Source organism: Populus alba, chromosome 17 (assembly GCF_005239225.2).
Source record: "Populus alba chromosome 17, ASM523922v2, whole genome shotgun sequence".
Lineage (NCBI taxonomy): Eukaryota > Viridiplantae > Streptophyta > Magnoliopsida > Malpighiales > Salicaceae > Populus > Populus alba.
Window position 1 is genome coordinate 16,129,808 of NC_133300.1, and position 20,565 is coordinate 16,150,372.

The 20,565-nt window shown below is 33.8% G+C and overlaps 1 long non-coding RNA gene and 1 pseudogene across 1 annotated transcript; one reads left to right on the forward strand and one right to left on the reverse strand.

Annotated features, from left to right (window-relative positions):
- Window positions 1-623: 623 nt before the first annotated feature.
- On the reverse strand, window positions 624-1,921 carry LOC140954763 (uncharacterized). The gene is made up of 3 exons (XR_012168270.1): window positions 1,059-1,921; window positions 893-971; window positions 624-805 (listed from the first exon to the last, which is right to left on the reverse strand). It is a non-coding gene; the product is annotated as an uncharacterized lncRNA (long non-coding RNA).
- An 802-nt stretch (window positions 1,922-2,723) lies between these two features.
- Window positions 2,724-12,960, forward strand: LOC118036659 (DNA-directed RNA polymerase 2, chloroplastic/mitochondrial-like; annotated as a pseudogene).
- Window positions 12,961-20,565: the final 7,605 nt, after the last annotated feature.

The window sequence follows — 20,565 nt, forward strand, 5'->3', positions numbered from 1 at the left end:
AAATAATTTTTAAAAAATAAAAAAAAATATTATTGGCATGCTTTTCGGCACGAAAAGCTATTTGAAAAGCAACAGCTACCACACTTCCAAACACCCTCGATCTAGTCCTGGAGTCATGGCAACACAAGTAGTGAAAAGTAGGGGTGTGCAAAACCGGTTCGGTTCGGTTTTTCCTCAAAAAAAGCAACCAAACCGGAAAAAAAAAAAAAAAAAAGAACACCCGAAACCGAACCGGACCCGGCCCAAACCGGCAGGTTCCGGTTCGGTTCCGGTCCGGTTTTTTAACCAAAAAACCGAACAAACCTATAAGCATTTTTGGGCTTTTTTTGAACCTTTAATAGGCTTTTAATGGGCTTTTTAATGGGCTTCTAATAGATTTCTGGTGGGCTTACAATTAATTTTGCTAATATCTCATTTTCTTTGAAGATTCCAAATATATTTAATTTTTTTTACCCTTAAATATTCAATTATATTAAATTATTATTATCAATCTTATGTTTATTAATTTTTTTGGCCATTAAATATTCATTTATATGAAATTATTAGTGTCAATCTTGTGTTCAATATATTTTTTAACTTACTAATATTTTTCTACTTCCGAAAAGTTTAAATAAATAACACACTCACAATCACACACCAATAAGTTAAAATCCAAATTACAAAATACAAACCATTGCCTTCAAAGGGCTTAACAAAAAAAGAACAAATAACATTATCATAAAACACTCCAAGCCACAAAAAATAAATCTTCATGTGCACATCATCTCAATAAAAAAAGCACTTCAAGAGCATTGCACTTTGATTCCTGAAATTCATAATCTAGAATTATAACATGATAAATTAAATCAAAAGATATAAAAATTAAAAAATATATATATATTTTATACCATACGTTTTCAATACATGCATCACAAATTCACAATTTGTGAACTAATTATCATCCGTTGCTAAATGCAACTTTCCACCAAATTCTACAAAATAAAATATTAAACATGTTAGAATAAAAATGTGTTAATTAATAAATAAAATAAAATGTGTAAGTTTTTAAGAAACGTTACCTGATTCAAGGTTTTTGTAGGTTTCTGGAGATAGAGAACAAATAAGTGCTTGAACTGTTGCTGGAGATAGAGAACTTCGAAATTGGTCGAGTATACAATCACCTGTACTAAAGGAAAACAACAATGCAAAGGAAAATCCCTAATGCATAGGACATTATGCATAAGAGTTGATTCTCCACATGGATAAATATATGCATCTGTAAAACAAACAGCCTTTGATTATCCTACTGTTGCTAAGTGGGGTTCAGGTTAAAGAAGTAATAAATATGTAAATCCTTCCAGAGTCCATACAGGTTCAATAAATTCATCGCTGAAGGAGATAATAGCACACAATTGTCAAATGTTTGAAATACTCTCACCAAAACTAAGCAGCTCGGCTTGGTAGGGGTGGGGGGACTTTATCAGCTATCAACACCACAAATCATAAATTCCCCAAAAGAATTCTCTATTATAATTATGAATTTCCTACTTGACAGGACAGCAATCGAAAAATCACAAAATATGAAAGGAAGAAAAAAAACCCATGCTGTCATGAATTTCGTCTAGATTACTTACTCTCTTTCCCGAATATCTAATGAATGCTAACTAACTTAAAACATAAAGTTAATAATCAAGCTTCCTATCAGTCGAACTATTAAATTTCCTATAATTTAAAAAATAAAATCTATCAGTTTGCACCCCCCCCGCCCCACACCCACAAAAAAAAGAAAGAAAGAACCTCTGCTCTCAGCTATACCCAGAATGCATTTCATTTCCTGTTCCGCAACTAAGCTCATTATAGAACTATAGTGATCCATTCCACATATCAATCAATACATCAAGAAACAAAGAATAAATCAGGAACATAAACCAGAAAAAACAAAGAGTATAGCAGATAAAATAGCAACCATGATTAATCGTTAAATCACTCAATTATTACGGAGTAATAAAAGCTCAGAACTTTAACATTCATACCAATAATTAAACCATCCATAAACCAGCATAACAAGGTTCACAACTTTAACATTTATACTAATCAATCCATACGTTTAAACCCCCCCATAAAACAGTCAAACCTAGCAACCCCCATTGCTCAGAAATATGTAGATTCGACAGATAAGCACAGACCCATGATAGAACAAGAGAAACTACGATCTGGGTTGGAATCAGAAAGGACTAAAACTAAAACTCACTGGTTTTGAATTTTGAGAGGTTGAGTCGTTGAGGAAACGACGGTCGCCGGTGGTCGGTCTAAGGAGAGTGGAGAGGAGAGGCGAGGGGGCGAGAGGGGACAGGGGGTGAGCCGGTGAGGGGAAGGGGCTTCTTTTAGCCGTGAGAGTGAGAAAGAGAATCAAAAGATTGAGAAAGTTTAATGTTCACTGTTTAGGGTTAGATTTAGACATTTAGTGGAGAGAACTCAGAGAAGAGAGCCAGAGAGCGGCGCAGCAGCGTGGAACAAAATTTTCTATTTATATTAGGGCGGAGTACAGACCTTTTTTTTAAAACCGGTCCGGTCCGGTCCGGTTACCCGGTTTTTGCACTGCAAAACCGAAAACCGAACCGAACCGGGAATTTTTCTATATAATCTAATCGGTTTACTCGGTTTTATTATTCGGTTCGGTTTTTTCGGTTAATTTTTTGTCGGTTTTATCGGTTTACTCGGTTTTTCGGTTTTTTTGCACGATTTCGCCAAAAACCCAAAGAAGGTTTATGCAGGGTTTAAGGCGGCCGGTATGCTAATACCACTACCATACCCTCTCTATGAACTCATTTCTTTTCTCAAGTTGCAGTACCCGCGCATTTCAATTCATCTCTCAATCACTTCAATTCCATTTCTTTTTTTTTTTTTTTCATTTCCTGTAAATAGAGGGCCAACTCCCATATATTTTGTACCAAAATTTTTGATCCTTTGATTACTTCTGATAAGAAACCCAAAATCTATCTCTAAACCATCCACAGTTATGTGGAGAAACGTCGCAAAACAAGCCACTTTGAAATCCCAATCAAAGCCCCTCAATTTCCCTTCATTTCCAAGAACTTGCAGCTTTTTAGGAGCCTCTAAAGAACCCATCTTTTTTGAGAAACTCAAGTTCCATGCGCTTAATAACACAAGTCCACGACTGAGTTTTCGAGCAATTGGCGAAATATCAACCCATGAAGATTTTATGGGAAAACCCAGTTTTATTTTTTTGAGAAATAATGATAGTACTAATGGGAATCGCTGTGCTGGATTTTGTCCAAGAGGGTATGTGAGTGTAGCTGAGGCAGTGTCATCAACAGATGTTGAAGATAATGTGTCTGGTGCCGATGAAGTGCAAGACTTGCTGCCAGAAATGAGGAAAGAAGAGGAGAAAGAGGAGCACTTTAGGAGGAGGAGGCTACATGCTAACCCTGGAATAGGGTCAAGGAAGCTTAGGGTCTTAAGGAGAAGGCAAGTGAAGATTGAGGCGGAAGCATGGGAACTGGCAACGAAAGAATATAAGGAGCTTTTGAAGGATATGTGTGAGCATAAGTTGGCTCCTAATTTGCCATATATGAAGAGTTTGTTCCTTTGTTGGTTTGAGCCTTTTACAGATGCAATTGCGAAAGAGCAGGAGTTGATTAGAACGGGGAAGAGTAGGCAGGGTTATGCTCCGTATTTTGATCTGTTGCCAGCTGACAAGATGTCTGTTATTGCAATGCATCAACTCGCAGCAATGGTAATGACAGGTGGGGAACATGGATGTGCAAGAGTTGTGACTGCTGCTTGTATGATTGGTGATGCAATTGAGCAGGAGGTAAGTAATTTTTAATGTTTTATTTGCTTATTTTTACTTGCGGTTCAATAAAAATATTGAAAGATAAGGGAAAACATAAAGTTTCTTAAATTTACTTTTAGACAACCTTCATCTGAGGTGATGAACTAGGAAGAAAGATGAAAGTTACTATGTACAATTATGAGATAAAAAATATGGAGCTAGTAGTGCCTGGAAAATTAGATTTTGAAGTTACGTCCCGTAAAGTTTTGTCGAATGTTGAATGGGGTTTTTTCTGGATTTCTTTTTTATATATATCTATAGTTTTTTACTTTCAGTCCAAGTTCTTCTTCTGTTCATGGTTCCAGGGAGGACACTAAATGTAGGTACGAAAAACAATGTGTAGTGTAAGATCCTTTAGATGCTAAGTTTTTACAATTTTTTCATTATGTGTTAAACTTTTCATATCATGGGCCTTATTAGGCTGAATATTCTATTACGCGTTTCTTGTTTGAGCTACAATTTCTTCAAAGCATGGGCATGGTGGACTCATAAGAGTGACATTCAACTTTCCTTTGTCTGAGCTCATCTCATGTTTCGACATTGTTTCACTATGGATTTATACTTTTGCATTTCCCTGTTGGAGACAGCAATTATCTTTATCATTTCAATTATGTGTGTTCTTGTTTGTGCCTTTGTTTTGTAAGTTGTTTAAGTTTTTCTGTTAGTTTAGACTTTAAAGGCACGCGTGACACTTTGCTCTACTGTCTCTTCTGACTATGAGAGGTGCTTCCTCTTTTATTTTCCTTTTTTTTTAGAAAAAAAGAACTATACAATGAAGAGATATTTAGGTCTACTATTCTTAATCTATTTTTTGGACCTCCTAACTCTTCAGTCTTGTTCTCTTTCTTTGAACCGAGGACTGAATCTGTAACAGTTTCTGTGATGAAACAGATTAGAATACACAATATCTTGGAGAAAACAAGGAAGAAAAAGGAAAAGGCTAATGATAGCAAGAATGGTGTAGAAGGTGAATCCCCTGCTGTCATGAAGGAACAAGAAAACCTAAGAAAAAAGGTTACTGATTTGATTAAAAAACAAAAGCTGCCAGCTGTGAGGAAGATTGTGAAGGCGAAGGATGATTCAAAACCATGGAATGCAGATGCTAGGGCTAAGGTTTGTGTGCTTGTAATCATTGATAAAGGCTAATTTTCTTGAACAATTGTATCGTGTACGAATTTGATTTCTGTCCTTGCACTTTGCAGGTTGGAAGCCGTCTAATTGAATTGCTGTTACAAACAGCTTATATACAGCCTCCCTGTGATCAGTTAGCTGATAGTCCATCTGAGCCTCGACCTGCATTTGTACATGCATTCAGAACTGTTTCATATGAAAATAAGTATGGAGTCATTCTTTAATTGACTCGATGAACTCAATTTATCTTTTCTTCCATGTAATTGCTTCTAACTGATGCACAATGGCTTTTTCTTAAATAGGAAGGGCGCGAAAAAATATGGTGTTATTCAATGTGACCCACTAGTCCTCAAAGGCCTAGAGAAAACTGTGAGTAACCCTGTTATATTTTGTTCTTCTAGTGATAACTAGTTTTCATATTTTATCATCCTTTATGACATGAACTTGTGTCGGGATGCAATATACTTTCAAAGCAGATAGGTTAGTTTCTAGATTTTAGAGCTGAAACAGATAAGATTTGTAGGCAATTTCCATGGTGCCTATTAAGGTGCAGATGTTTGTCTTGTCTTTCATTCTTTTTTCTTGCACAAGAAGTCATAAAAATGTTGTCTCTCCAAACAGGCTAGGCACATGGTGATTCCTTATATGCCAATGTTGGTGCCACCACTTAGATGGAGAGGGTATGTTAACTTGTTTTATATTTACAGTTTTTCCACGATTGTCTTGTTTTAATTTTATATTTTTTAGTTGGATATATTCCATGTTCAGAAATATTAACATAGTGTTTTGGTTACTTCTGCTTGATGCCTGGAGCTGTTTTCAATTTTCATGTCAAGTTAAATGCTTAAAATGGTATAATAGATGAAGGGATGAATCTCTGATTATAAAGCCTGGAATTCCAATCCCAATTTCAGTTAATTGAAATTAACATTTCAGCATGTTTCAAGGCTCTGCCTCTCCATTTCTGTAACCTGCATTGGAACGGAAACTAATTGTCTTGCAGGTGTTTATTGAAAACATGGTGAATGTGAGATATGAGATGGAAGGTTTTGTCTAGGATTCTCAACAAAACAGAGAACACTGTCTTTAAACATTGAAGAGCATTTGCTAATCACAACCATGTCTAATACGGGAAAATTAACATTATTGCCACAGGCAGGAGAATTTAGGGATTGCTATGGAATTCTTATAATGGTTTTGATGTTAAAGGGAGAGGTATACTTCATGGAAAAGAATGATTGGTAGTTAGAGATAAAATATAGTGAAAGAAAAAGTGTTAGGTTTTCTACAAGGATGCTGTGGTGGATTATTTTAGCGCAAGAAAAGATAAGAGTATCGAATTGTTGTTTTCATGTGAAGTCAGACACGTAGTTAATTTAGGATTAGGATAGTACATAGAGAGCTTGATTGAAGTAGTTTAGTTTCTTTAGGTGATGATTCATATATAGGTATTTATTTCAAATTTCAAATGTGCCAGAAGCGCAAGGAGACAACAGATGATTACTTGGGAGAAATGGCACAGACGGATCTCTGCTGTCAAACTGAGATTTTTTAACCTTATTGTTTGGCAAGTTAGTTAGGATATGTTTTTCATGGACTTTGGTTAAGTTTTTCATGAATAGGTGATCACAATCCTCATTGGAAAAACTACACATGCTTTGGAATATGAAGAGGCCTCTATGGCAGCTTCTGCCATTCAATAGCCTTTAAATCTGATAAGCTCCCTTGCGCTTTTGGTTGTAAATTGCCCATTAGGACTGAGATTCCTGGGCACACTTTCTATCTACAAAAAGAAAAGATTTAAACCAGTGATTGCACTCTGAATATCTTAATTTGATCAGATTGAGCATCAGACGAAAACCATTTCATGAATTGGTTTTGGGAAAGAGCACTTTGTTTACTAGCAAGTTTATAGTGGGTCTTGGCTCTTTCACTCAATCATCATGCAAGTTGCAGGAGGCACATTAGCATAGTCCCCACTAAAATTAATTTTAGATCCTTGTATACAAATTTGGAAGATACAAATTCTTCATACATGTTCCTTACATACGCTACTTTAATCTGGAATTTAATGATTTTGTGGTTGGATTCTGGTTCCCATGTAGTTGTAGCAACTCTTAACACCACTATTGCTTCTAGTAACAAATCAGGACCTGGCATAGCTTTTTGGTGTGTTCTAAGCTCTTCTTAGATAATTGTGTCATAGCTTGTGATATTTACCTCTCTCTTACTCGTGTCGAGCATAACCTCAATGCCCTTTGCAGTTATGATAAAGGAGCTCACTTGTTCTTACCATCCTATGTCATGCGGATACATGGTGCTAAACAGCAACGTGAAGCAGTTAAGAGGGCACCTAGGAAGCAGCTACAACCAGTTTTTGAGGTCTGTACATATTAGATGCATTGCATGGTTACTGATGCGTATTTTATTGTTTGAACTAAATCATCTTTTGGTACTAATATGTGATGTTCTTTGAACACAATCTTATACTGATAATTGTGTATACCTTCACATGCTATCACATGTGTAGATTTTACCAGCGTAGCTTCTGGTTTAACAAGGATTCTCTTTTGTTTGAATTAATTTTCCAGGCCCTGGATACACTAGGGAATACCAGATGGAGGGTAAATAAGAGGGTACTTAGTGTTGTTGATAGAATATGGAGTAATGGAGGCTGTCTTGCTGATTTGGTAGACCACAGTGATGTAAGTATCTTTTCTAACTCTCCTCAATGTAACTTTTTTTTTCTTCTGAGAAACTCCTTTACCTTTACCTTTGTGTTCCAAGAATTGATCATGATGTCTATAGCAAGTAAAAAACCTTTCTTTGTTTAATTTCTTCATTTCAGGTTCCTTTACCTGAGAAGCCAGAAACAGAAGATCAAGCACTACTTAAGAAGTGGAAGTGGAAACTCAGAGGAGTGAAAAAAGAGAACAGGGAAAGACATGCACAGCGTTGTGAAATAGAACTTAAACTTGCTGTAAGGCTCAATTTACTTTATTTTAGACAATAAACTTTCAATCTTCTTGATGGCGTTCATGCCATCATTCTTAATTGGCTCCAGGTAGCACGGAAGATGAAAGATGAAGAAGGTTTCTATTATCCACACAATTTTGACTTTCGTGGGCGTGCCTACCCCATGCACCCATACTTAAACCATCTGGATCAGATCTGTGCCGGGGGATTTTGGAGTTCACAGAGGGATGCCCTCTTGGAAAGTCAGGCTTACGGTGGCTGAAGATACACATTGCGAATCTATTTGCTGGTGGTGTAGACGAGCTATTTTACGAGGGACGAATAGCTTTTACTGAGAATCACCTTGATGATATATTTGATTCCACAGACAAACCACTTGACGGAAAGCGTTGGTGGTTGCATGCAGAAGATCCATTTCAGTTCTTGGCTGTGTGCATTAACCTGACTGAAGCTTTGAGAAGCTCCTCGCCAGAAACATATATTTCACATATTCCTGTTCATCAGGTATATCTTATCAATGTATTGCATTGTGCTCATATAAACTTTTTATGGACATTTTTTAAGGATTGTAAAGCATCCTACCCAATTGAGCACAGTTTTACTGGAATGGTAGGGAATGGATTGAGAGAGGCAGAGGTGTTAGGAAGATGAATGGTAAAAGGAGAGTCAAGATTCTTTGTTATTGTACCTTGTATGCTTTAGGAAAACAAATAAAATGATAAGCTTAAGTGGTTTCTATTGGTTCTATTACATAAAAAACTGTTGGACTATGTGGGACAATCAACTTAAGTACTCTTCCCTGGGCTTATCTTTGTTCTTCTGGCGTATAATTTTTCTCATAACCTGTTCTGCCTTCTGATGTACCCCTTCCCTCTTATGGTTTTTTGTAGGATGGTTCCTGCAATGGCCTACAACACTACGCTGCACTTGGAAGAGACAAGGTAACGTCCTTAACTTGAATTGGATGATGTTATGAAGTTTTTCTTTTCTTTATGATTACTGCTGATAAACAAAACCCAATATGTGCAATCTGTTTGTCTGATTTCCATTTCCTAAGGCACTATGCTGATGCCAATCATTGTTGAATTCAAGTCGTGTTTTTTAGAAGTGGTCTGCAAACTTTTATTTTTTGAACTTCGTTTTTATTTTTGAAAAAGGAATGTAATGCATTTGATTATATTTTGAATCCCTCTGCTTTTGTTAAATCATTGGAATCTTGAACAGTTGGGAGCAGCTACTGTTAATCTAGTTGCAGGAGAGAAGCCTGCAGATGTCTACTCGGGAATAGCTGCTAGGTAAGGGGTTTCCTCATGATACAGTACAAAAGATTTGAGCTAAGATGAGCTTTTGTTGAAGCAAACCAACGGAGCTGGTTGTTTTTACTCAGACTGATTTAAAGATTAGGTCGAAGATTTGAAAACACAGATTTTTTGAGAAACTAAAAAACTTGTGCTGAAAATTGTGGAAACTCTTGGTTAGTGGGCTTAATAAAGGGATACCCTTCTTTAAATCTGAAGTTCCATTTAATTACATGATGACAGAATCTGAATTTTTAGATTTATAACCAACTCTTAATAGGATGACCCGCAAATATGATCCTAGGGATATAAACCAAAAATGCTTCCTAATTGGGTCCCAGTTTTTCTGAAACATACCTACCAGCATGTATTGGATCGAATAGAAATCTGCAATTAACATTATCATCCCAAAGACTAAGAGTTTGGAAGCCCTACTCTCACAAAACTAAAACAAGAATGTATTTCACTGACCGAGTTTTCTGGCTTTCAAGGATTGCCGAGTTCTGGCTTTCAAGGAAATCCAGGCATTTGTGATGAAGTAGTAACATCCAATTGAAGGTTAATATTTCTGCTTAAATCAGGAACTTTAATTTGTTTCAATTCAATCAAAGCAAAACTTTAGTCAAGCAATGCTCTTATTTCATGGCCTATGACCAGATCCATATGTTAGCCCTTCATGTGCAGTATTCAAAGTCCTGTAGTATTCATTGGATGTGTTTGATTGGAGCCAAATTTGTAAATCCTCTACAAGAATTTTTCTTTTTCAATCCTATATTTCTGTAGTGCATTTCTGGATGTGAAGCAAGCAGATATCTGCAAAAGGATGCTGTGATAAACATGCACTTTTGCGATGCAGAGTACTTGATATCATGCGGAGGGATGCACAGAAAGATCCAGATGTTTTTCCTGATGCATTGCGTGCGAAAGAATTAATTAACCAGGTTTTCTGCATGCTTTGATTGTTGATCATAGTGGTCTCCTGTCACTAAGGGATTGCTTAGTTACTATTGGGTCAACACTGTTTCATGCTTTTTCTTTTTTTTAGGCCCATTCAAAAGATAGGGTGTACCTTGCCATTTTTCAATGTGGATAAGTTCTTTTACTTTCAAACTAATGGTGGTTTGACTCCATCTAGGTGGATAGGAAATTGGTGAAACAGACAGTGATGACATCTGTATATGGTGTAACTTACATTGGTGCTAGAGACCAGATCAAAAGGAGATTAAAGGAACGTGGTATCACAGAGGAGTCAGATATCTTTGGTTGTTCTTGCTATGCTGCAAAGGTGTGAAGGGAGCGTACCAACAGTGATGATTCATAATTCCTTAGCTTTACTCCTTTTCATAAAACATGTCACTGACAATATTTTATATTGTTGCTTGATCAGGTGACCTTAACTGCCTTAGGAGAGATGTTTGAAGCTGCACGAAGTATCATGAACTGGCTTGGGGATTGTGCAAAGGTGAGTCTGTCTCAATTTATTTGTTTTTCCTTTATGTTGATTCTCTTTTTTTGGTTTTTTTTTTATCTAGTTTCTATACCAACAACTGACATTCTGTTTACATTTTCTCTTTGCATTTTACCTGACCAGATTATCGCATCTGAAAATGAGCCAGTGCGGTGGACAACTCCCCTAGGACTTCCTGTTGTACAACCTTATCGTAAATTAGGGAGGCGAAGTGTGAGTTCTATATCATTTGCAGAAGCATAGTAGATCATATAGTACTGACAGGAAAAAAAAAAATGAATGGCATTTTGTTACATTCATATTGATAGAGAGGGCATTTTGAGCACTCTTATCTTCCTTTTGTGCAATTGCTGCAGATCAAAACTTCCCTACAGGTTTTAATACTACAAAAAGAAACTGACAAGGTAACGTTACTTATCTTTGTTGCTCGTTTCTGCTTTGGTAATCAAGATTCCATAATATTTACTTTGACTTCGAGTCTGTGCTAAGATGTTGATAACACATGAAATTGTGAAAAATCTGAAATAACCTCTTTTTATTGCTGAAATGTTGTTTGAGGATATAGTATCTTACATTGGTACATTCTGCTAGCTGTTTCCCAATTTTCTGAACCAATTTTTCTGAACATGATTTCTGGTAGACTTCAGTGGGTGCCTTGGCTTTTTGTCTAGCTAAATTGCCCTGATTTTTTTTCTTTATTCAGTCTGGACTGTGACCAAAATACTAAAACAAAGGGGGAAAAGGTTGTACCTTCTGGGTCTTGGATCTCAAATTTGGCAGTTCTTTTACTGTTACAGGTGATGGTCCAACGACAGAGAACAGCTTTCCCACCAAATTTTGTTCATTCCCTTGATAGTTCTCATATGATGATGACTGCAGTTGCCTGCAAAGGGGCAGGCTTAAACTTTGCAGGTTTCTCACTCATTGCTGGATTTTGTCTCAATTGCTGTCCTATTCCGAGTTTTGATTTCTCATTACTGTATATTGGCATACCATCACAGGAGTTCACGATTCATATTGGACGCATGCATGTGATGTGGATGAAATGAACAGGATACTGAGGGAAAAGTTTGTTGAACTCTATGAAACACCTATATTGGAGAATGTAAGTATTAGCACTGCTATATTGTTCTAAAACTTATAAGGGCAATGGCCCATTCATTGGCATCATTATATATTTGTAGAAGGCAAAAACCCAATACAATATTTGTGAAGTTTATTTGGCAGAGCGGATAAGAGGAAATTAATTATTTTTTACTAGCTTTATTCGATTGCGGTTGTTTTGGTTGTGAATAAAAGAACAAAGAAAAGAGATACGTACCATATGTTTAAAGAAACAACACTTGTTGCAGTTAATTAAATCATTCTTTATAATATGTTCTCATCTGCTGTTTCAATTATGTTTTGGGATAAAACAAAATGCCTATAAATTTCAACTTGAATTAGCATTTAAAAGAATTGTGCAGTGTCAAATCCAAGTCTGAGGGTGTTTTTTTGTTTTTTAAGCAGAACTCATCATTTATACTGTTGGATTTGTATGCAGTTGTTGGAGAGCTTTGAAAAGTCTTTTCCCACGTTGTCTTTTCCGCCTTTGCCTGACCGGGGAGACTTTGAGCTGAGGGAAGTGTTGGAATCACCTTATTTCTTTAACTGATTCAATGCAAGGGCTCCTCCTCTCATTGCTACACCAACGTGGCCCCCTTCTTTTATGGGTGTCATTAATTCTTTGTTCCTTGCCAAGCCTGGCTATGGAAACCTGTGATCTAATGAAGAACTTCCTGCTAGAGACTAACCTCTCTATTGTATATAGTATCTTGAAAGGAGTCGTCAAGCATTGAAGATCTTCATTTGGTCTGTGAGTTTTGACTCAGCTCTGAATGCTGTTGTATAGCAAGCATATTTATTTTGTTCTGGGAATAGGCTTCGCTGGGTTCTTGCATTGATCAAGAATGAATGAAGAAACTTGTGATCATTGTGACCCACCATAGTTCCAATCCATCTTCTTAACCACCAAAGCAACACCCTTTAGCCGCCGCCACTTACAGAAAACAAAACACTAACAACCACCAGATAGCCACCATTACAAATCAATCCATACCAGCAATAACCATATTCTCATCATTTGTATGAGGGTCATAACAACACAGGAAATCAAACTCTGAGAGAGGCATGAAAAAGAACGGAATTAAATAAGGAGTCTTCTGCCAAAATTATTATTTTTTGTAATTATTATTTTTATTTGTAATTTTTTTTACTTCTTTTTCTATCTTAATTTAAAAAATCATAGTAAAAAATTAAAGTAATTTTTTTAAAAAAATGACATCAACAAACAAGTTATCCAACACTAAGTCAGCGTTATTACCTGCATTATTAACAGCTTAACTTACATGATCGTGTTAAGCATGTTGGTGATAAATAACTAAATCTTTTTGATTAGTTGAATTTCATTTTTTTTTCTTTTATACTTGTTATTCAAAATTTGTCATTAATATTATTTTTATGCCTATAAAATAAATAAATAAATAAATAAATAAATATAATAGAGAAAAATCCCATCTTTCATTTTATTCTATATATTTTTACTTATCAACTAACTTTGTCATTAATATTTACCAACTAATCCTTTTTATTATTTATCAAACTTGCCGAAAGTTGTAAAAAGTTGAGATAAGTGTTTGGTTGACTTTCTACATTAAAAGGTTTTAGCATTGCATGTTCATAGTTTTTTATATATATATATATATATATTCTAGTCTTTGATTAATCTCCATATTAAAAAGAAAAAATAGATTAACTTTATTTTTGTATTATGTTTTTTACTTAGAAGATATGTGTGTGATCTCAATTTCATCTATAAGCTAAGCTAGTGTTGCTTGCATTTATATCATGATTATCTAGTGTCTAACCTTAAATTTACAGTTATAATGGACTCAATCTTAAGTGATATTTTTTAAAATCAATCATAAACATAACACTATAGAGTTTGTGACAACTAGGTTAGGTGTAGGCAAATGTGTCTTTACATTACTCGAGAGAACTAAAGATAGGAGAATGATTGCTATTTTTCAAACTTATATTAAATGTGGATAAAAGTCGCAAAAATCACTATTGATAATAAAAGTTCTATTAATATAGTATTTTTCTAATATTGTGACTCGTTCAGGTTAAAAATTCTATTCTGTATCATAAGTCATTAAATGGGTTAACACCACCTTAATAGCAAATAAAAAAAAAATGTTTTTTTATTTTTTCTATCAAATTCTTAGATTATCACGATAAAATTTGGTGTGATGTGAATTCAATGGATATACAACATGTCATTTTGAATAGATCATGGCTATACAATATGGACATCACCATTTCTAGTAAATCATATTAATGTTCCTTCATTTTTAAGGATAGAAATATCTATAGTTAATTGGATTACCTCTAAGGCCTAACCATAAAAACAAGAAAAAAATTGTGAGTAACAATTTGACCCACTAAGTTCTTAAACATTGTAGTGCTAGATCCTTTAGATACTAAGTTCTTAGAGGGTGTTTGGGAGTGTGGTAGCTGTTGCTTTTCAAATAGCTTTTCGTGCCGAAAAGTATGCCAATAATGTTTTTTTATTTTTTAAAAATCATTTTTGATATCAGCACATCAAAACGATCCAGAAAGTACAAACCGAACTCAATTTTAGTAAAAAAAAAAAAAATTTGAAATTGTGCAAAAAGCCGTTTGGACCGCAGTACCAAACGGCCCCTTAAACAGGAAGTGCGCGAAAAAATATGGTGTTATTCAATGTAACCCACTAGTCCTCAAAGGCCTAGAGAAAACTATGAGTAACCCTGTCATATTTTGTTCTTCTAGTGATAACTAGTTCTCAAATTTTATCATCCTTTATGACATGAACATGTGTCGGGGTTCCATATACTTTCACAGCAGATAGTTTAGTTTCTAGATTTTAGAGCTGAAACAGATAAGATTTGTAGGCAATTTCCATGGTGCCTCTTAAGTTGCAGATGTTTGTCTTTCATTCTTTTTTCTTGCACAAGAGTCATAAAAATATTGTTTCTCCTTATATGCCGATGTTGGTGCCCCCACTTCGATGGAGAGGGTATGTTAACTTGTTTTATATTTACAGTTTTTCCACGATTGTCTTGTTTTAATTTTATATTTTTTAGTTGGATATATTCCAAGTTCAGAAATATTAACATAGTGTTTTGGTTACTTCTGCTTGATGCCTGGAGCTGTTTTCAATTTTCATGTCAATTTAAATGATAAAATGGTATAATAGATGAAGGGATGAATCTCTGACTATATATAAAGATACAAATTCTTCATACATGCTCCTTACATGCGCTACTTTAATCTGGAATTTAATGAGTTTGTGGTTGGATTCTGGTTCCCATGTAGTTGTTGCAACTCTTAACACCACTATTGCTTCTAGTAACAAATCAGGACCTAGCATTTAAGTAGCATGTGAGGTCTGTATATATTAGATGCATTGGATGGTTACTGATGCATATTTTATTGTTTGAACTAAATCATCTTTTGGGTACTAACATGTGATGTTCTTTGAACAAAATCTCATACTGATAATTTTGTTATACCTTCTGGTTTAACAAGGATTCTCTTTTGTTTGAATAAACTTCTATACTTTTCTCTTAGATGCGCCAACAGTAGTTTTATTATTTATATTTACAAACTATATAAACACATAAATACATAAACATTAATATATATAATCAAAATCAATATTTATACCAAAATTAAACTTTCTTCGTTTATAAATAGTAAATGTGCCAAACCTAAATATATTGAGTCTATGTTAGCCCGACCTAGACATGGTGGGTCTACAAATGTTGTGCCCGGTATTTCTTTTCAAATATTTCTTTTGAAGCTTTTGAAAAGAAATATTAACATTTATCATTCATTAATGCACTTTTGACCAAATTTTTCTTTTGCTTTTTTTATGTTGTCCCACTGAGCAGACCTTCTATGTTCTTTTGTGTGAAAAGAAAACTAAATAAACTAATTTCAGTTTTTAAAATTTTTAAAACCGATTGAACCAATGAAGTCATAGACTAGTCATTATTATTATATTCCCATTATTATTTATTATTCTATAGATTTTTTCGAAGGCTTTTTGAAAAGAAAAATTAACATTGATCATTCATTCACTTTTGAAAAAAAAAGTTCCACTGAGATGGCCTTTTTTTCTTTTGTGAATTATCATTTGACGTCAAACCAGTTGGATTATCAGCTGCAGCCACAATTATTTGATGCATAGCAAAATAATTATTCAGAATCACACCTTGGCACTCGTTTCCAGCCAACTTGATGTGTTGTGTGCTAATCCGATGAAAATCAAGATCCCAAAGAGGGTGATGCAGCTGATGGTTGGTTCTCTTCCTCCTTGTGAGTTTTTACATAATAAAATAGCGGCCTTAATTACGAGAGTTCCATTTTTACATGACTGGTGTAATGAATTTTGAAATTTTTAAGTTGGGTTAGGTTTGTGGTTCATGAATTCCTACAAAACAAGTTTTTCATGGGACAGAGAACTCAACTCTCTGATAACTAAGTTAACAACCAAACATGAGAAAACAAATGTATAACAATGAGAACAAGAACTTAAAAGAGTGTATTATGTGATTGTTCATGAGTGTGATTTTGAATTGTTGTTTGTGTGTTTATTACATCTCATGTCTCAAGAAATTAGCTCGTAAAAAGTGGAACAAGAGATATATTATGCTGTTAAGTCAGGTTTAAAAATATTCGCTCTCTTTTCTATGAGGCCTTTGGCCCCATCATGTATAAAGAAAGATTTATTTGAAAAATGAAGCCAGGATACTGTGTATCTACATATATATTCTTTGAATGAAAAATTGAGCTTTGTTCAGTGAGCAGTGATTATTGAAAAATCTAACCATAAATTTCATTAATCGTGTTTAATGTGATGAATGTTCTTTATTGCGGACGTGAAGTGATTTGAAAAATATAAATATTGAGTTTTAGAAACATGCATTTCGTGAAAATAATTATATAAACACTAATTGTACTAACCAATAGCTAGCAGTTCATACATTAAAGTGTCCTTTCAATCATATTAGTCTAACAAAATTCTTAATAGCGATTCCTTTCTTTATCCTCGTACTTTTTGTTATTGATTTCATCCTTAATTAGTATGTTGTTTGTTGGTTTTTATTTTTTATTTTTTATTAGTAGTCTCTTTTATTGGCATGTTCTTGGTTGTTCGAAGTTTTTTATCAGATTTTGAAACTTGATTTGAGATCAATTTAAATATAATGAGATGATGTTTAATTTTTTTAGGTTTCAATTCATACATTAACTTCAAATTTTTTTATGAGACGAGGTGTATTTATACATTAACTTCAAAATTTTTTATGAAGAAGAAAATCATCTCATTAGCTAACCAAGATGGCTCGTTAAAGCGAGCTTGGGTTTTGTGCCTAACTTGATGAAGCAGCTTGGAAGAGATCGAAGTTGGCGTGCCAGTGTAACAGGGTATTTATACACTAGCTTAAAACTTCTTTTGCTTTTTTTTCTTTTTTTTTTTAATCCTTAGTTAATAATAAATCTCACAATTATTAATGATTGTTTATATATACTTTAATTACTATGTATCGATATTGTTGCCTACCCGTGCAGTTTCTTCCCTCAGCAGGTACTGGATCCAGCAGACCAGCAAAGACAGCAGTTTGTTCTTTAGTCTTGCCATCAGCAATGTGAGCAACAGCTTCGTCAGTCAGCCGGGACTGAAATCATGGGATGTGTTTTTTAAATGGAAAGAGTGAAATCGAATTGATTTTTAGAATCAAAATTTAATTAAGGATCTCATTGAGATTTAAACCTAATTTGAATCTAAAGAGCCAAAACCACGCTGTTTGATTTAAATCAAATGGCATGTTTTGCATAAAATGACATAGTTTTGGTAATTAATTAATTAATTAAAGAAGAGAGAAAAAGAAAAGAAGGAAAAGACGTTGTTTTACTGTGCACCGTGTTCTTTGACTTCTTTCTGTGTGCCAGATTTTGCAGATAAGAGATGGTTTTGGCTTACGACTGTTCTCATACCCTTTTTTCCTACAAGTCATTCTACTATGTTCCTTGAGGAAACTGGAGTAGTCCTCATGCGCTCAGTGTTGTTGATAGAATATGGAGTAATGGAGGCTGTCTTGCTGATTTTTAATGTTTTATTTGCTTATTTTTACTTGCGGTTTGATTTGTAGACAGAGGATAATGAGTGCCCATATAAAAATATTGAAAGATAAGGGAAAACATAAAGTTTCTTAAATTTACTTTTAGACAACCTTCATCTGAGGTGATGAACTAGGAAGAAAGATGAAAGTTACCATGTACAATTATGAGATAAAATCAGCTATGGAGCTAGTAGTGCCTGGAAAATTAGATTTTGAAGTTACGTTCCGTAAAGTTTTGTCGAATGTTGAATGGGGTTTTTCTGGATTTCTTTTTTATATATCTGTAGTTTTTACTTTCAGTCGAAGTTCTTCTGCTGTTCATGGTTCCAGGGAGGACACTAAATGTAGGTACGAAAAACAATGTAGTGTAAGATCCTTTAGATACTAAGTTTTTACAATTTTTTCATTAAGTGTTGAACTTTTCATATCACGGGCCTTATTAGGCTGAATATTCTATCACGCCTTTCTTCTTTGAGCTACAATTTCTTCAAAGCATGGGCATGGTGGACTCATAAGAGCCACATTCAACTTTCCTTTGTCAGAGCTCTTCTCATGTTTCGACGTCATTGTTTCACTTATGGATTTATACTTTTGCATTTCCCTGTTTATTTTTAAATTCAATAAAAAAGACAGAAAATATATCACAATATTATTTTATGTTTTGAATTCTATAATTTTCTTTTTTATCTTTTTAGTCAAGTATATTTTTTTCTTTTTTATATTCAAAATACTAAACAAAACACAACATACATGTAAATATAAATACACAATATCCATACCCTAACAAAAATATTAATTTAGTAATAGTTTTTTCTTATAAGCCTAACAAATTGTCGCTTTGGTAGGCATGCTTTGAAATAGAATATGAATTTTGGAAGGAATTTTTTTTTATTAATTAATAAACTTCTATACTTTTCTCTTAGATGCGCCAACAATTTTATTATTTATATTTGCAACTATATAAACACATAAACATTAATATATATAATCAATACCAATATTTACACCAAAATTAAATTTGCTTCATTTATAAATAGCAATGTACTAAGTCTAAACTTATTGAGTTTTGCTAGCTAAAAGTAAGCATGGTGGATCTAGCACTAGCTAGACCTAAGAAATGATTAGGTTTAGCCACGGCCAGACCCAAATCTTGCTAGGTCTAGCATTAGTCAAATTTAACTATGATTGAGCTTGGTAGTGTCTCAGGCCTATACATGTTTGAGTTTATCACTGGCCAAACCCAAAAGATAATTGAGTCTAACTAAATAAACACTCCTTGGTCAAAGGTTTGAGATGGAATAATTGCAATGGGAGAGGAATTAGTGTTTGTGATCGGAACATCAAAGGTGGCTGTTTGTGATAGGAATATTGAAGCTTGAGATTCTAAACTCGGTTTATGGATTTTCTCTTTGTTCTTCGGTTTGGTTAAGAGGGTGGTGGCTAAGTTTTTTTTTATTATTATTGAATGTAAAATTTATAATATTTTAAAATAAGAGCTTTATAGTATATTAATTAGTTTAAAAATAATAATAATAATTTTGTAAATAATTAGATATTTTTGTAGGAATTTCTACTTGTGTTAGTGAGGATATAAAGTGTTATCATAAACTATAATTTTTGAAAAAATATAGAAAATAAAATGAATTAAATTATAAAGTTTAATTTATAATTAATTCAAAATTAAAGAACAAAACTGAAATATTAGAGCCGCCAAAAACTGTTTCCACCACCGACACAACGCAAAACCCCTGAATTTACCCATGTTTGTGTCAATTCATTTATGCACTTTTGACCAAAATTTTCTTTTGCTTTTTTATGCTGTCCCACTGGGCAGACCTTTTTAGTTTTTTTGTGCGAAAAAAATTAAATAAAACTAAATAAAAAAAAAAAACCTTATATCCGGTTCAATTTTAGTTTTAAAATTCTAAAATTAATTGAACCAGATCAAGTCCTAGACTAGTTATTTTTATTATATTCCCATTATTATTTATTATTCTATAGATTTTTCTACATAGAAGCTTTTGAAAAGAAAAATTAACATTGATCATTCATTCACTTTGAAAAACTTTCCTTTGCTTTTTATGTTGTTCCACTAAGATGACCCTTTTTTTTTCTTTTGTGAATTGAAATTATATTACATGTTTGTAATTGTTTCATCTCATTTTTATTTTTTTTATTTTTGAAAAGTAGACTTCCTGTAATTAGATTATTCTTAATATCAAATTATCCCTTTGCTTTTTGCAGGTCTTATCAAGTTGTTCGGTTTCTTGATTTTCAATGAATTGAATTGCACTGGTTAAATTTGAATTGATTTTTAGTTCATTTCAGATTATTTTCTCATGAAATGAATCGGACAATAAACACCCTTGATTCGAGTCTTATAAACTTCAGAATTATTAAAGACTAATATAGTCATTAACTTTAAAATTCATGGAATTATTTAAGATATATATATAATTACTAAAAAAAAAAAAAATTAGAGTCGCATTCAGGTACATGGTTGAATTCATGGTTGCATTCGGTTTCATCCCCTGATTATGAACAGGAACCCAATCAAAATGAAATGGATTTCCTGAAATTGATCTCCTTGGTCCTCCTTGGTCCACATCCTATTCGGTCAACCAAGTCGGCTACCACTTGCAGCACAAT